Raw genomic sequence first — 19,039 nt, 5'->3', positions numbered from 1 at the left:
TAAACATTATGATGACGCAACAAAGGTTGCTTGTTGTTTTCCACCATGGTTCCTGAGTTGAAAAAAGGTTCTATGAGGACTACCGGCCATATGAGATGAACTTGGATCTTGTGGAAAAGTTTCATATGAGAGCTCGTCAAGAAAAGTATGAGGTCATCAAAGCCCTAATGGCTTGCAAGTTGAAGGAAGGAGAGTCAGTTTGCAATCATGTGTACAGATGAAGAGATACGTGGAGCGCCTTGAAAAGATAAATGTGAATTTCGACAAAGAATTGGCCATTGACATGATCCTTAACTCCTTGTCACCTTGTTATGATCAGTTAATTTTGGCTTATCATTTGAACAATACTGAAACCACATTGGCCCAACTCCACAACCTATTGCAGACAGTTGAGCCAAGTTTGAAGAAAAATCAACATTCTACTCCTACTAATGCTCCTATCCTTTCCATTGGGAAAAACAAAGGAAAGAAGAGGAAAGGTGCTCCTAAGACGAACTGGAAGGGCAAGGCCCATGTTGGGTCGTCTAGCAATGACCCAAAAGCAAAGCCCAGTTCTAACATTCCTACTGTTAGTGATCCTAAAGAGGTAACTTGCTTCTATTGCAATGAAGGGCCATTAGAAACGAAGCTCCCCCAAGTACTTGCAGGACATCAAGGATGGAAAAGTAAAGCCATCGTCGGCAGGTATTTACATTATTCAAACTAATAACTCACAACTTACTTGCTCTTGGGTCCTTGATACAAGATGTGGTTTTCATGGTCAATGGGTGATCTTCTCCTATTACCAAGATTGGAACTTGTGGTCTTGTGCTTGGTGGTGATGTTAGATTAAATTTGGTTGATTGTTGCTATTCATCATAAATGATGCGAACCATTATTTCTTTTCATGCACTATTTAGACAAGTTTTTCTATATTCATTTAATGATGTGAATGGATCGATTTTGGTTTATAAAAATGGTAATTTTATGTTTGAAGCTTTACCCACCATATACATTGATGGTTCATGATTGTGCTCATCACGTACGACCCTTAATGTCCAAAACCCATGAGCCTTCATATACTTTCCTACCAATTCGAATATACAATTTTTTTTGAATCTGCATATTTACTTTTGGGTATACCACTATGATCACAACCAAGTACTATGTTAGAGATGATTCCAATAATTATTTATTAACAGTCAACTCCTACTCTCATTGTTGTACGTATACACATGACTACTCTGTGCACCTGACCCTTTTCTTTTATGCTTAGTATTTTTTTTATTTGACTTTGTCTTTTCGCTTAAGTAGTGGGTAGTTTTCACTGTTTCCACATCATGTGTTAGTGGACAGTTTCCTAGCTTTCTTATCGTACTGTAAGCTTTATATGGCATTTTGTTTACTTCATCTTAGTAATAAGAAAATACACAACTTTGTGTAAGTGTGTGTGTGCTTCGTATCGTTCTTATTCTCTACTCATAATCAAAAGTATCTTGTTGTGTACAAGTGATTGTGACTTCATAAAGGTTAGCAAACTGGTATCAGAGCCTAACCCATAGGATATTTTCAAGTTGTAGGAGGCGTCAAGAAGCTTAACAACCAAAACTTCAAATCCTGGTCTATGTGCATCACTTCGTATTTGAAGGGACAAGATTTGTGGGGGGTTGTTAATGGTACAGAGGTAAGACAGCCCGAAGCAGAGGATAATAATAGGATACTACGAAAGCGGAGAATCAAAGCCGGGAAAGCCATGTTCATATTGAAAACGACAATTGAAGAGGACGTGCTGAACACATCCGAGATGCGACAACTCTTAAAGAAGCTTGGGATATTGTACATGTTTTGTTCTCGAAAAAGAATGATACAAGATTGAAATTACTTGAAAACAAATTGTTGTCAGCATCACAAAGTGAGATGTCTATTCCCCCGTTTTTCCATAAAGTGAAGTCAATTTGTAGAGAAATCTCAGAACTTGATCCACAGTCTCAAATCGGGGAGACTCGTATAAGTGAATCATTATAAATGGTTTGAAGTATGAATTCAAAAGCATCGTAGCTACAATCCAAGGGTGGCCAGTACAACCATCCATTGTCGAATTCGAAAATCTCTTAGTACGGCAAGAGGCACTTGCAAATGGGGGCAATTTATGTGAAAACCCGAACAAGAAGCACTCTATGCTTAAAGAGGTAGGGGTAAACAAAAGCAAATCTCTAACCACAACTACAAGAAACCTTTTGAGAAAAAAAAGGTTAAAGGGAGGAAAATAATTTTCGTAAATATGAGAAGGGAGAACAATCTGGGGAGAAAAAGAAGAGTTACTAGTCAAACAAGCGTTTTCCTTTTAAATGTTACAACTGTGGTTATAAAGGGCATATGGAAATGATTGCAAATCCGAGCCCAAAGAAGAAGGAAATGCAGTAACATCACAGGAAGAAGAATCTTGGGACATAGAGGAAAACTTTGCATATGTTACTAATGTCTTGGCACTCATGACTACCACAGTAAAACAAAAGAACAAGTTGGATGAGTAGATCGTTGACTCAGGTTGCTCGAATCACATGACAGGAGAGAAAGAATGTATCCAAGAACTAGTAAAGTATTAAGGTAGCAAGGTTGTTGTAATTACATACAACTCCAAACTTCTAATAACATACGTTGGTAATGTTCCTTTTTGCCCAGAAGATAATAGAAACAAGTTGATGTTGAAACATGTGTATCATGTGCTAGGAATGAAAAAGAATTTGTTGTCTGTATCACAATTAACATCAACATGTCATTATGTGTTGTTAGGGCCTGATGATGTTAAATTATTTACACAGTTTGAGACTTAGTCCAAGCCAGTGGCCCAAGGTCGCATATCGGAGTCAATATATGTAATGTCCGATAAAACTACATATATTGACAAAACAAAGAAGAACCAAAATGTTGATCTCTGGCTATAAAGTTAAGCCTTGTTAGCTATGATAAGCTACACATGATGATAAAAAAGAAGCTTGTAAATGGTCTTACACAGATCAAGGTGAACAAGGGAATAGTGTGTTCAGGTTTTCAATTTGGTAAGGTTCACCAACTACCTTACGAAAAATCAAACTGTCAAGCTAAATCCCTTTGGATCTGGTACATTCAGACGTTTTTGGACAAGTAAAACAATCTTCTATGAAGGGAATGAAGTATATGATTATGTTCATCGATAAATTTTCTAGGTTCCTTTGGGTATACTTCATGAAGGGGAAGTTGCAAGCCTTTGATAAGTTTAAGGAATTCAAACTCGAGGAAAAAAAGGAAACCAAGTACAATATACACAAGCTCAGATCTGACAATAGGGGTGAATATCTTATAAAAGAATTCACAGAGTACTTGAAGGAGCATAAAATTGCAAGATAACTAACATGCCCTTATACACCACAAAGTCTCGGAATGGAAAAACATGCATCTAGCTAAAGTGTGTGGAAGTATGATTCATGAAAAAAATATTTCAGGTCGATTCTAGGCAAAAGGAATGAAGACAACATCTTATGTTATCAACCATATCCCTCAACAAGGTCTCCAATATGTATCATACTATGAAAAACTATAGAACCTAAAGCCAAATGTCAGTCACCTTTGAGTATTTGAGTGTGTTTGTTATGTCTTCATACCTGGTCACCTACATCATAAGATGGATAAAAAGGCAGTTTGATGCATATTTTTGGGGTATGATCAATAAAGGAAAGGTCGGCGTTATTGTGATCCAAATAATAGAAAATGCTACGTTCCAGGGATGTTGTTTTTTATGAAACATCCTCGTGTTGGTCTACCAATCGTGAAATCCTACCTGAATCAGGTGCACTCAAGGAAGGTTTAATGTCGTCAAGAGTCAATCTTAATATTGATGAAGATGAAATAGTTATCGAAGAAGAATCTGCTCGTGTACAAAACCAATAGCCATGGCAGACCGGAAAATTTTATGTCTCCTACTCAGATGAAAGTGGTGGAGAACAAGAAGGGCTAAGGAGATCATCAAGGCTCAGAAAACCAAACCCTAGATACGCCAATACTGCCATTGTTGAGAGTTTCATGAGTAAACCACAATCTTTCAGCCAATCGTATGTAAAAGATGAACAGATGGTGGCAATGGAGGAAGAGATGTCAGCCCCAGTAAGGAACCAAACCTAGGAGTTAGTTCCTAAGATAGATGACGTGAAGCCCATCTCATATAAATGGGTACACAAGATAAAGAAGAAAGCTGATGGTTCTGTGGAAAGGCTGTAACATCCCAAAAATCGAGACCAAAAGCTTATTTTTAAAACATTACTAAACCATAAATATTAAATCATTTCGATCATACTAAGAGGGTTATATGACAAATCAGAGTATCTTTTCAAAACACTAGTTCATTTTATCAGAGTAAACATCCCAGGCTAACTTCTTGGTGTGTGTGCCATGCGATCAACCCGAGCTCTTCCCTCCGCTACCGGAAGTACCTGAAACCAAAACTGAAATCCGTAAGCACGAAGCTTAGTGAGTTCCCCAACCTACCACATACCATACACATAACCACATACTGCAAGTACTGGGCCTCACCCTCTACCTCGGGCCCCGCCCGACTTCGGATAAATCCGACAACATGCCCCGCCTGGCTTCGAGCCCCGCTCGGTGTATAGATCTGTTTCTCTTAGGCCCCGCCTGTATCTGGGCCCCGCCCGCTAAACATATACAAACATATAACATATCGCATAACACATACACTATAACTACTCTACTACATTCCTGTATTAAGGCCTCACCTATCTTGGGCCTCGCCCCTGTCCTACTACTGATGAGTCATGGAACCCCGTCCACGCTCCTGCTGGTAGTGAGATACGGGCCCCCGCCCACACTCACCTCCCTACTAACTCGGGCCTCGCCCCTACTCTGCTACTAATGAGATACGAAACCCCATCCATACTTGGCTAGTGATGAAATACGGGACCTCGCCCGACTCACCTCCCTACCAGGCACATACAAGTATCACAAAGACAACAAGTATAACTACACATACACTACTGCCTTGGGTACCACCCGACATCGGACCGAAATCGGGAACGTACAAACTGCATCGGGCTAACCCCGGTAACGGATCTAAATCCGAACATATCCCAATAAGTTCCTAGGGCTAACCCCCGGGTCTTCCTGCTACACATAACCATAAGCATAAACATAATGGGCCGGCATTGTGGCCGTAAACCCATGCACACAGTGATGAGACTCACCTCGCACTGCTGAAGACTAGCTGAAACACTTCTGACTGCCAACCGACAACTTCTGAACTGCTGATCCTTCGGCTCCCCGAACTATCAATTCCCAAAGTAACATTTAGACCACAATATTCCAAAAGTAAATCCAGGTCAAAGTCAACCTCCAGTTGACTATGACTCGCCGAGTTGCTCTAACGACTCGCCGAGTCCATGCTTCTCCAACTCAATACAACCACCGATCCTACCCGTCGAGTCTAGCAAGCACTCGACGGGTTCTCCTTTAGTCTTACAGTCGGGACCATCTTCAACCGACTCGCCGAGTTCATCCTTGAACTCGTCGAGTTCATCTCCCTCTTATGAATGTCCAGACTATGACTCGCCGAGTTGTAAGAACAACTCATTGAGTCCATCTTCATAAACTAAGAAGATTGCCTTAGACTCGCCGAGTTCCTCATTGAACTCGCCGAGTACGATGATCTTCATGCCCGCTATGGACCCAGACTGACTAATTCCCATACCAACTCAACTCATACCCTTTAACAGAAGGGTTTTAGGGCAAGAAAGCAGACTGACTCGCCGAGTCCCATAAGTGACTCGTCGAGTCCCTCTATGTCCCATTCTATTCAGACGATTTCTAAGCCAGACAGCTTCTCCCAAAGGTAGATCTGGGCTCCTAATATCGGTATAACACGTAAAGTCCCTGCCTTTTCTTCCATGCATGGCCTTTTGAGGCTTAAAAGGCCATAATAACACCTTAAAGCTTGCATGAGGGTTTCTAATGGCATAAAGTTTGCACCTTTATGCCTTAACCATTCTTAGGGACTCCAGATCTGAAAAGATCTTTGATTGGGACGTCCTTGTCCCATAGATCAAGCTCCATGAACCAAAACTCTCATAAAATGGACATAAAGAGATCTAAGAAACTATAAACCAAGGTGGAGACTTTATTACCAGAAAATGATGAGATTGAGAAGCTACTTCTGGATCTACAATCCTCTTCTTGATTCCTCCAAGCTTTTCTCCTTCTTCAAGCTTCCAAGTAGACCACACACACTCCAAAAATGGCTCACAATCACAAGAAAGGCACTAGGGTTTCGTTTTGGACTTAAGAGAGTATCAAGGGGGCTGATGAAGGCTATAATGTTCCTTAAATAGGGTACAAGGCCCGCATTTAGGGTTTTCCCCAAACCTGGCCAACTCACCGAGTCAGTCTTCTGACTCGTCGAGTAGGTCACTAAACCCGTGACCAAATCGCACTCCTACTCGTCGAGTCACCCATCTACTTGACGAGTCACTTCCTCATTTGAGGTTTTCTTCTCTTTTTCGACCTTCTAAATTCAGGGTGTTACAACTCTCCCCCACTTAAACTAGACTTCGTCCTCGAAGTCCGCTACGGCCAACAACCTTGCAATCTGCTCACACCATTTCTGCTCGGTGAATACCTCTCCTACTGAGCCCGATCCTCAAGGGATCACTTTCATTGACCTTCCGCCCGGTCATCCAGCCAAAACTAATTCTTGAAGGTAAGAACCTACAGAGCACTCTGCTCACCAACAATCCTGAGATCACGACCCTTTCCCAACTGATAATCCTTTCGGTACTCCTCGAGTACTTATGCTGGTCAATCTAGGGGTTCACCCCTTTTTCCTTGCACGTTCACTGGCCTTCCCAAGGCAACCTTCCCTAAACAACAACCTCCTCTGTGAAGGAAATACCCTTCGTTGAACCTACCTTTCCAGTCACTCCCAGTGCTGGTCACTTCACTGATACATACTGAGTGCTTTCTCTTTCTCTATACTGATGCTGAAAGCCCCTCCCAGCGGATGGATCAGATAATCCTTCGAGTAATAGACTCATCCCTACAACAGTTAGATTCATACGAGGGCTGCGCAACAGAGTCAAATAACTCACTCTGAGATTATTTAATCCTGCTGTTAGTAGCCTAGCACCTCTCAGTCAACTGACCACTTCCACTCCCGAATCCTCTTATCGTTGTCCCTGTCTGAAGATTCTGCTGTCTCTGATCCGCTCTCCGGATGAACCGAGACCATCCTGGTCCCAACTAATCTGCCATAATCTGGGTTACCGGACTCCCACCGGTTACTGCACCCAAGCTCAATCGCTCAGTCGCTCTCAGTGACTTCCGAAGAAAACTTCGGCTAGCTAAACTGCTCTATATATACCTTACCACTCTGGCTCCATAAGTCCTGGGATCCTCGATCCCCTATCTTGACTCTAAGGTCCCTACCAGGTCCTACCTGCGCCACTAAAATCTCACGGGCCTCGCCCACTGGTCTCACCCAAACTATATCTTAGAGCGGTATCTCCCTCTAGTCTCACCTGTACTGCTACTAACATACGGGCCTCGCCCACGGGTCTCATCCAACTGTATACTGGAGTGGCCTCTCCCTCAGGTCTCACCTATCTAGGGCAATGTAGGTCTGCCACCATACTGAATCTCAACGAACTATGTCTACCTGATCCTGATCATACTAACTAGGAGTTACGGGCCTCGCCCACACTCTACAAACTAGGAGATACGGGCCCTCGCCCAAACTCCTCTATCTAGGAGATACGGGCCCTCGCCCACACTCCTCTACTGTCTCTATACTGACTACTAATCTGAAAGCATCCCATGCCGGACGTTCACTCAATCTGCATCTTGACTCTCTCGAGTCCTGCTAGCGATCCTCCAACCTGGTTTTCCAAACCAGCTATCGTCTAACGTGATTACTATGGTCATCCCGTAGCCTCACTACACTGCCCGTACTATCTACCTACTGGTGAATGCTACGACTATCCCGTAATCTTACATCCTGGCTAAAATCATGTTCTGCCGAGAAAATCTTCAACCTGGTTTCCCAAACCAATCATCTACTGATCGCTATTACACGCACTCAACACTAGGAAGTTTCCCAAACTCCCAACTCATGTGTTTCTCATCCGAACAGCCACTCAGACTATTACCCTGCTCAACAGAGTTGCGAACTCATTCCAACTCCTTACTTACTTTTGATCCTGAATACTTGGAGGGCTCTCCCCCACTTTGACTCGACTAGCTCTTTGCAGCTTACTGTCCGGAAAGGATTCCCAATCCTTCTTACCACTCCATAATCGTTCTGCTAAAACTGATGTTTACCGCTGCCAGTGCTCCAAAGCTAACCAATACCATGACGCAACCGCCCCCTGAAAACTAGAGAAATACTTTCCGAGTCCCAAATCACACTTGCTACAGTGACTGCATCCTGAGGACCTGCTCAAAAGGGAGACATCTTCGAACTACAACTCTAACATCCATGGTATGCAAATGGCATATAACTCATTCATAGGCAGGAAATATAATATTCTGAAATATACTTACTAACGTTGATGCAGTACCATAACAATAAAATCATCTCAAAAAGGAGAATTCAAATTACATACTAGCAATCTATTGCGGCTCGATCTTGACTTACTACGGACTCATGGGCGTTGGAACCTGAAATCCCTCTCTCTGTCGTAGTATCTGCGATGAATCCTGAGCTGCCTTAACCACTATACGGGGGCAATTTGCCCTGAAATGACCAGGCTGATGGCAACGGAGACATAACTCTTCCTTCGATGTGCATTCTCGACGGAGGTGACCCTTCAATCCGTACCTACCACACTGCGACCTACTGTGAACCTTCTCATGTGCCCCTTCATCCCTTGCACGTCCATCATGACCACTCATGTATCTGGTGTCAACTGCAGCAGCGTCCGACTGCTCAGATTGTTGAGACTGACTAGAAGTCCGCTTCCTCTTCCTTAACTGCACACCTAAACCAATCTCTTGCTCCCGAGTCACCCCGACTACTTCATCGACTGTCTGCGCAATCGCTGTCTGACATTGAAACCTGGCGGTTACCCTGTTAGTAACACGCTCAGTAATGTCGGGTAACTCCTCGCGTACGGCTCGCGAAACCTCCACATCGATCCAATCCTGTAGTGAACTCTTCTGAAAACAAGGTGCATAACCCACCTCCGATCCCTGACGACAAGAGTTAATAACCGGATCCTTCCTCCCGAGGAATCCCATAGATCCATAAACATCGGGCCCCAGAGGAGCCCCTAACTTCCCCGCAGCAATCTCGGCCCGGAAGGCCTCGAGGCGGCTATCCAAAAGCTCCAAAATTCCCTCCTTGATTGTACCGAAGATCTAAGGAGTCTGATCTAGAATACTGCGCGTAACCTCGGCTGATACAAACTCCTTCATCCGCTCCTCGAGCTGCTTGGTCCCTGAACCCGAGCCTTATCCCTCTCCGGCGCCTGATCCGCCAACTGGTCTACCACGTAGTGTCACCATGCTGCAAACATATCATAACGACCATCTAAATACTCAATACTATCGAGGGGTCACACACACTACAGTTTCCCCAATTTCATCTCAGCCCTTCTTGAATCGAGTACAGATCCTCTGCTTTCAGTAGTATAGGCCCCTACTACCTTCCACATCTATTCGTACTTTCCTCAAGAATTGCCTCGACTACACCAAGTCCCTTTCACTACTACTAACACTGCTCCCATCACTACTCTCATCCTAGGCTTGCCCTAGGGTAACCTCCAACTCACTAACTGCCATCAGCTGCATAAGAAGTCCCTGTTATCTCCCCTTAACTATCTCGCGAATACCATTACATATTGCTTAGACTAGATAATTCTTCGAATGAGAGTTCCTACCCTACAACGGTTAGACTCATACAAGAGCTGCGAAACAGGGCTAGACCTAACCTTCTGAAATTATTTAGTCCTTGCAATATGTAACTTAACATATTCGTTTACTAGTTAATTAGAGATATCTAGAACTCCTAATAGCACAAAGCAAGCAGCATTCGGGCATTGGGAAAACTAACCACATAATCCAATCAAGTTGTTCTATCCTTTAGTCAGAAATCTATAGTAGCATGCAATTCATAAAGCTCATACACATAAAGCAGGCACATAAGGCATCTTCCTAGATCCTTAGTCCTAATCTAGCATGCAGTTCTAATACACATATCATAACATAAACTTGTATGGGTAATTTGGGAGAACTTACATGAGCTCGGCTGATTGCATGTACCACACCCTTTTTCTCTTTTCAAAATCCTTTTTCTTTTTCTCAAAGCTCTTTTACAAAAATGATTTTCCTTTGAAAACTTTCATACCAAGTCCTCAGTTTGAGTTCAGACACACCCGAGAGTGTATCCGAATCCCTCAAACCAAGGCTCTGATACCAACTTGTAACATCCCAAAAATCGAGACCAAAAATTTCTTTTTAAAACATTACTAAACCATAAATATTAAATCATTTCGATCATACTAAGAGGGTTATATGACAAATCCGAGTATCTTTTCAAAACACTAGTTCATTTTATCAGAGTAAACATCCCAGACTAACTTCTTGGTGTGTGTGTCATGCGATCAACCCGAGCTCTTCCCTCCGCTACCGGAAGTACCTGAAACCAAAACTGAAAACCGTAAGCACGAAGCTTAGTGAGTTCCCCAACCTACCACATACCATACACATAACCACATATTGCAAGTACTGGGCATCGCCCTCTACCTCGGGCCCCGCCCGGCTTCGGATAAATCCGACAACAGGCCTCGCCTGGCTTCGAGCCCCGCTCGGTGTACATATCTGTTTCTCTTAGGCCCCGCCTGTATTTGGGCCCCGCCCGCTAAACATATACAAACATATAACATTCGCATAACACATAAACTATAACTACTCTACTACATTCATGTATTAAAGCCTCGCCTATCTTGGGCCTCGCCCCTGTCCTACTACTGATGAGTCATGGAACCCCGTCCACGCTCCTGCTGGTAGTGAGATACGGGCCCCCGCCCACACTCACCTCCCTACTAACTCGGGCCTCGCCCCTACTCTGCTACTAATGAGATACGAAACCCCATCCATACTTGGCTAGTGATGAGATACGGGACCTTGCCCGACTCACCTCCCTACCAGGCACATACAAGTATCACAAAGAGAACAAGTATAACTACACATACACTACTGCCTTGGGTACCACCCGACATCGGACCGAAATCGGGAACGTACAAACTGCATCGGGCTAACCCCGGTAACGGATCTAAATCCGAACATATCCCAATAAGTTCCTAGGGCTAACCCCCGGGTCTTCCTGCTACACATAACCATAAGCATAAACATAATGGGCCGACATTGTGGCCGTAAACCCATGCACACAGTGATGAGACTCACCTCGCACTGCTGAAGACTAGCTGAAACACTTCTGACTGCCAACCGACAACTTCTGAACTGCTGATCCTTCAGCTCCCCGAACTATCAATTCCCAAAGTAACATTTAGACCACAATATTCCAAAAGTCAATCCAGGTCAAACTTGGTCAAAGTCAACCTCCAGTTGACTATGACTCGCCGAGTTGCTCTACCGATTCCCCGAGTCCATGCTTCTCCAACTCAATACAACCACCGATCCTACCCGTCGAGTCTAGCAAGCACTCGACGGGTTCTCCTTTAGTCTTACAGTCGGGACCATCTTCAACCGACTCGCCGATTTCATCCTTGAACTCGTCGAGTTCATCTCCCTCTTATAAATGTCCAGACTATGACTCGCCGAGTTGTAAGAACAACTCGTTGAGTCCATCTTCATAAACTAAGAAGATTGCCTTATACTCGCCAAGTTCCTCATGTAACTTGCTGAGTACGATGATCTTCATGCCCGCTATGGACCCAGACTGACTGAGTCCCATACCAACTCAACTCATACCCTTTAACAGAAGGGTTTTAGGGCAAGAAAGCAGACTGACTCGCCGAGTCCCATAAGTGACTCGTTGAGTCCCTCTATGTCCCATTATATTCAGACGATTTCTAAGCCAGACAACTTCTCCCAAAGGTAGATCTGGCCTCCTAAGATCGGTATAACACGTAAAGTCCCTGCCTTTTCTTCCATGCATGGCCTTTTGAGGCTTAAAAGGCCATAATAACCCCTTAAAGCTTGCATGAGGGTTTCTAATGGCATAAAGTTTGCACCTTTATGCCTTAACCATTCTTAGGGACTCCAGATCTGAAAAGATCTTTGCTTGGGATGTCCTTCTCCCATAGATCAAGCTCCATGAACCAAAACTCTCATAAAATGGACATAAAGAGATCTAAGAAACTATAAACCAAGGTGAAGACTTTATTACCAGAAAATGATGAGATTGAGAAGCTACTTTTGGATCTACAATCCTCTTCTTGATTCCTCCAAGCTTTTCTCCTTCTTCAAGCTTCCAAGTAGACCACACACACTCCAAAAATGGCTCACAATCACAAGAAAGGCACTAGGATTTCGTTATGGACTTGAGAGAGTATCAAAGGGGCTGATGAAGGCTATAATGTTCCTTAAATAGGGCACAAGGCCCGCATTTAGGGTTTCCCCCAAACCTGGCCAACTCGCCGAGTCAGTCTTCTGGCTCGTCGAGTAGGTCACTAAACCCGCGACCAAATCGCGCTCCTACTCGTCGAGTCACCCATCTACTCGGCGAGTCACTTCCTCATTTGAGGTTTTCTTCTCTTTTCCGACCTTCTAAATTCAGGGTGTTACAAAGGCATAAGGCCCGATTGGTAGCCTGTGGGTTCTTCCAACAGTTTAGACTGGACGATGAAGACATGTTTAGTCTAGTAGCCAAGTTAACCATGGTACAAGTTATTTTAGCTATAGCAGGAGGTAAAGGGTGGAATCTGTGGCAGATGGACGTATATAATGCCTTCCTCTATGGCGATTTAGATCATGTTATACATATGGAACAACCCTTGGGTTTCAAAAGTGAATCTCACCCCAGATATGTATGTAATCTCAAGAAAGCTTTTTAAGGGCTTAAACAATCGCCCATGACATGGTACAAGAAGATTGCAGAATTCCTAGAACAAAACGGCTTCACAATGATGACTGTTGATTCAAGTCTTTTCTTAAATACAATAGGAAAAAGAATTGTAATTGTCTTAGTGTATGTTGATGACCTAATCGTCACATGTAATTTGTCACACCCCCAAACCGGAGCGGCGGAAACGTCCGGGGGTGGATGACTTCATGTTAAGTATCACAACACATGCATCATAGTAATCAAAGTACAAAAACCATTGCATTAATAAAGTATAAATTTTACATATGTATTCAAATCATTGTATATAGGACATCAAAAGTTATATATAGCAAAAGACAAAGACGCAACTCTATACTGCTCCGTCTTCTCAAAATCCCGGGGATGTACTTGTCTATTGGTTCCCTGAGAATATAAGTGTTTTGAAAAGAGAGTATCAACATTTAAGTTGGTGAGTGCATAAGTATTTATGTTTATAAGTCTACTGTTTGTTTCTTGAATTAGTAATCATGTTTGTTGTTCCAGAAAATCCAATATTTTCTAATATCACTGAAAAATAGTTTTAATACCATAAAACCGTTATGTATAAGTATTGTTGGACTATAAAGTAGTGTAACATAGTTTTAATTCAATAAACCTATAAAAAGAATGTATTGTTTATATTTTTCCAAGTTCTGTAATTGTACTTTTTGAAAACCCTGTAAAAGTGAGTATGCCTGGCTCCACCAGCTGTAACTGTAAATTGTAATGTAATACTGTAAATCGTATTATTGTAAAAACCAGTACTTTGTATTCGTACTCTTCGGTTTAATTAATTATACACTAATCGTATTTGTTCATATCTTTTTGTAAGTTATTATAACCATGCTATGACTAGATGGCATGATATGACACTTTGTAGGCGTCGGAACTGTAATGACATTTGTCACTCATAAGCACACCGGCCTAACTGTAGCGAACAGTCTGAGTGCGGGATTGTCAATCCCGTATAGATCTATACGCATTTATCTCGCTCTCTGTCGGGAGCTTCTGGTTATAATATCAGGACTTAAATAGTATTGCTTAAATGAATAAGTAACTGAACATTGTCTTACGTATATAATAATGATTAAAAGTCATTTTGAAATAAATGAACTGATAGTATGATCCTTCTCTAGTATACTTGAATGTAAAACATTTGTACGAGAGTATATAGTTAAACTTTGTATACTTGACTAATGAAAATAGTATGAGAGATCCATAAATTATAACTATTATAATTTATATATTTGTATTCTGTTTGAGATGATTTGTTCGTGAAATTACCCCCTTTGCTCGGCATGTTACAAAGGGTAATGAATCTGACTGAAGTAACTTTTATATTCATCTATATATATATATATATATATATATATATATATATATATATATATATATAAAATTTAAACAACATTCAGACAAATAATTCTACCCCAAGCCCACATCCAAACAAGGAAAAGGGAAATAAGCGAATTATTAGTCCTAAGCCCTTTAAATCTTATATATATACATATATATATATATATATATATATATATATATATATATATATATATATATATATATATATATTGTAACGCCCGCAGATTCGAGCTAGTCAATTTAGAGACAATAAGCGTCAAAAATGACTTTTTAATAGAAGATTATTTAGAATAAATAATCTTATCCAAGTTATAGTATATGTCACAAGGGTTCCGTACATATAAAGAACGCCGCAATCCGAGTTATAACGAAGAAGTTATGACCTGTCGAAGTTTTACGGCAAAACCGGCACGGCACCGGGAATCGTAAAAAGTGATTTTTTGATAAACTACTTTTTAGCCTTAGATATCTAAACGAAAGTTACCGATAGCGTGCATAAAAAGAACACCTAAATCTGACTTCGTATGAGGAAGTTATGATTTTTCTAAGATCTGGCCTAGGAGTGCACAGCCCGGAATTCGAATTTTATATCGAGCGGTTTTTGGCCAACACAACCTAAATGAGAATTGGAGATCTCATTATTAGTAGCGCAACGGTAAAAAGACAGACGAAAACGGACGTCGTATGAAGAAGTTATGAATTTTTAACGGACTTTTCCTGTCCCGGTCTGTTAAAGATATAACTGTAAAAATTAAGTCAAAATTAGCCGACGGATTCTAAACGAAAGTTGTATGTTATGATCCCACCTACACGTGGATATAAAGAACGTCGAAAACGGAGCTCGTATGCGAAAGTTATGATTTTTCTAAGTCGGGAATGAGCTGTGCGGAATCGGGTGACGTGGCACAATCCTGACCATTGCTTTCTCCCCAAGGTTTGCTACCAAATGGTGACATGTGGCATGGACTCGGCGAGTAGGTATTCCGACTCGTCGAGTCCATTTCCAGCCTTTAAATAGAGGTGCGGGGCTGCGTCATTTCTCACATCTTCAAACCCTTCTTTCTCTCTCTAGAAACTCTCTCTAAGCCTCCCTACCCCCCCCCCCCAAAGCCTAGGGTAACTCCCTAGCACGAGGCGGAAGCCCCAGAGCACCCGACGGCTCCGAAAAGAAGAGCTTTCGGCTCAGAAACGGTGCTCAGCGAAGCCCGGTTTTTAATAAAAACCCGCTGTAAGTGAGATACGCCTACCGTACTTTAAATATAGCTTATATATAAATATAATATTGTTATTATGAACCTATAAATAAGATTTATCAGTGATTCAAAGTCGTTATACTGATTGATCTACTTACGGGAACTATGTCTAGGCTGTGATTTAGTGAGGTGTTTAAAGTGGGATTTCCAAACAGTATACTTCGTATACCAAACGGACCCTACCTCCGATATGATCCTACCTGGTTGTTCCTTACTTGATAGATCATGAAGTAGACTTTGAGTTAATGATGAGTCTAGACTAATAATTAGACGCAATAAAGATTAGACTAAAACTTAGCGATAATAATGCTAGGTTTCGACGAAGGAAAATAGAATCGTTAAAAGCGAAGCGCTGCCCGAGTTTGGAATCATCACTTTAACAGGTGAGTGCATAGTTACCTTCATATTACACATAGATATGAAGTATTTTATATAAATTACGTGCTATATGTGCATATTATCTGTATACTTGTTATCTATGCTGGATGAACGATTTTATACATGTTTTAAATGATTTAAACTGTATATGTATTTTATATCTACAAAATATGTTGGGTAAAACATGGGTAGATGAAATATAAGTCGGAAGATGAGATGAGAGGTGATATAGACCATGAGATAAGGGTGAGAGGTGAACAATGAGAGAAGCCTTTTACCCAAGTGTTGGCCCTGTCATCTAGCAGAGTATGGATGACAACCACAGACTATACTAGACAGTCTAGTGGAACACTATCAGGCTCGCAACCTGTAGGTGTTGTGAACGAGATGTTCACCCGGTTTACTCTAAAAACCCATTGACATGTATTGCGAGTGGATTCTCGGAAACGATACTGTCGATAAACGAGATAAACCCTGGCGACTATGCAGACTTAGTGCCTAAACCTGGCAACTATGGATTTAGTGTCTGTTGTATGAACCTTGGCGACTATGCAGACTTAGTGCCTAAACCCTGGCGACTATGGACTTAGTTCTTGTTGAGTAAACCCTGGCAACGATGGATTTCGTACCTATTCCTTAGGATAATCCTTAGGAATAAATGAACGAGAAATAGTTGATTCTTAGGGTAGATCCTTAAGAGTAAAGAAGATAATGGGGATGGGTAATTGGGTTGATTGTTTGATGTTTAAACATAATAATTATATTATTGTGGGTTTAAAACCCTATGTACTGACCAGGTTTCCCAACCTGACCACTCAGTTTATTTGTATCACAGGTGTCGATATGAGGTTACATTACACTGAGGGATTAAGGAGATATAAATCACTAGTGATAATAAATGTAAGTTCTGTTTATGCTTATGTTTCTGTATTGACGATGACATCTCAATATTTTAAAATGAATAAAAATACATTTCTTCGGAAACGCTTTGATAATGTATTTATCATGTTTTTTCTAGGAACAAATTCCGCAACACTTTTCTTCAAAAGGATACTCTGATTTTTAAATAAAGCATAAAAAAAATCGTCTTTTATGGCCGTGAAAATGGGGATGTCACACACACATACACACACACACACACACACACACACATATATATATATATATATATATATATATATATATATATATATATATAATTTTGGCAAAATATAAGTTAAAAAATATTTATAAAACATTTAAAAATCATTTTACAAATATTTAGAAATCATTTATTTGTAAACACAATATTCTTGTGTTAGACTTGTATCCTCCCTAAAACAGTGAAAAATAGTAAAAACGCAGAGGTATGAACTCACCTTTTGTGAGTTTCCGGTTGTAGATACGGTGTAGTAGAGCTAAATCCACAAGTTAAAACTCGTGATAAAAACCGAATCCTAATTTATATTAACATAAAATTATGTATAAATTAGATAGTCTAGAAATGTTTAAAGTGTTAAACAACACTTAATTATTGTAAAAAGACTTACAATAATCCTTAGAATAGTGTATGGGTGTTTTTCGTGTTCTTCGAGTGTTCTTGAAGAAAGCTAGTGATTTTATGAGTTTTCGACCCAATACTTGAAGATTGGAAAGTGTTTTTGCAATGAGAACAAGATCAATAGTTTGATACTTGTAAGATTCTAAGAAGAATCAAGTGATTTTCGTATGATGATTCAAGAAAATGAGAGGTTCCGCATGTTCTTGAGAGGAGAGGGGAGGCTTCGGTTGATGATACTTGAGAGAGAAGTGTAGTTTGCGGTTGAAAGATGTAAGAATGAGGTAAATTTTGGGCATCTTATATATATACAAGAGAGTTTTCGGCTGTAAACACAAATCGAGGAAGGAGTTCTCGGCTGGGAACTCTACCCGAGGAGGATAAGCATGCGAAGAGGAAACTCTCCGGGGTGGTTTTCTACTACTTCTCACGTTTGCGGTCCGAGGTTCTCGGCTGCAAACGGTTTGTGGTCCGAGGAGTTTGCGGCCATAAACGTGGTTTGCGGTCCGAGGCTTGCTGTCCAAAAAGAAGGGAATTGCGAAGGTTTGCGGCTGGGAAGCTTCTCATGCATGGCTTCTCGGTTTAGAGTAATTCCACTTCCAAACTTTACAACTCATTTACTAAAATGTTTATATATATATATATATATATATATATATATATATATATATATAATTTAACTTTATCAAATTAATAAATCAATAAGTTTGACTTTTATTTGATATGTTTGACTTTCGTTGACTTTGGATGACTTTGTTTGACTTTTACAAGATTAAAAATAACAGGTTGTCACATTATCCCCCCGTTAAAGGGAATTTTGTCCCGAAATTTAAGACTATAGAGATATAATAAGACTAGGGAAAGAGATGCGGGTATATTTGTTTCATTTGATCCTCTCTCTCCCAAGTGAATTCAGGTCCCCGTTTTGCATTCCAGCGAACCTTCACTATCGGGATACGACTTTGTTTAGTTCTCTTTACTTCCCTGTCTAGGATTTCTATTGGTTCTTCCACGAAGTTGAGGCTCTCATTTATCTCGATTTCATCGAGTGGGATAACAAGAGTCTCGTCGGATAAGCACTTCTTTAGGTTAGACACGTGAAAGATAGGATGTATGTTACTTAGTTCTTGAGGTAGTTTGAGTTTGTAAGCCACTGAACCAATTCTAGTAATGATCTCGAAAGGCCCAATGTACCTTGGATTCAGTTTGTCACGCTTTCCAAAGCGTATCATGCCCTTCCGGGGTGAGACCTTCAACATGACGCGGTCACCAACCTAGAATTCCAATGGTTTTCTCCTTTTGTCTGCGTATCTTTTCTGTCTGTCTCTGGAAGCTTTAAGTCTTTCTCTGATTTGTACTATCTTCTCAGTAGTTTCTCGAATGATCTCCGGACTAGTGAGAGTGCTGTCAGGAATTTGACCTTTAGCCAGTTGCGTGTCGCCCACTTCA

The sequence above is a fragment of the Lactuca virosa genome, chromosome 5 (assembly GCF_052849685.1).
Source record: "Lactuca virosa cultivar CGN04683 chromosome 5, Lactuca_virosa_CGN04683_v6, whole genome shotgun sequence".
NCBI classification, from domain to species: Eukaryota; Viridiplantae; Streptophyta; class Magnoliopsida; order Asterales; family Asteraceae; genus Lactuca; species Lactuca virosa.
This window is presented reverse-complemented; position numbering follows the sequence as displayed.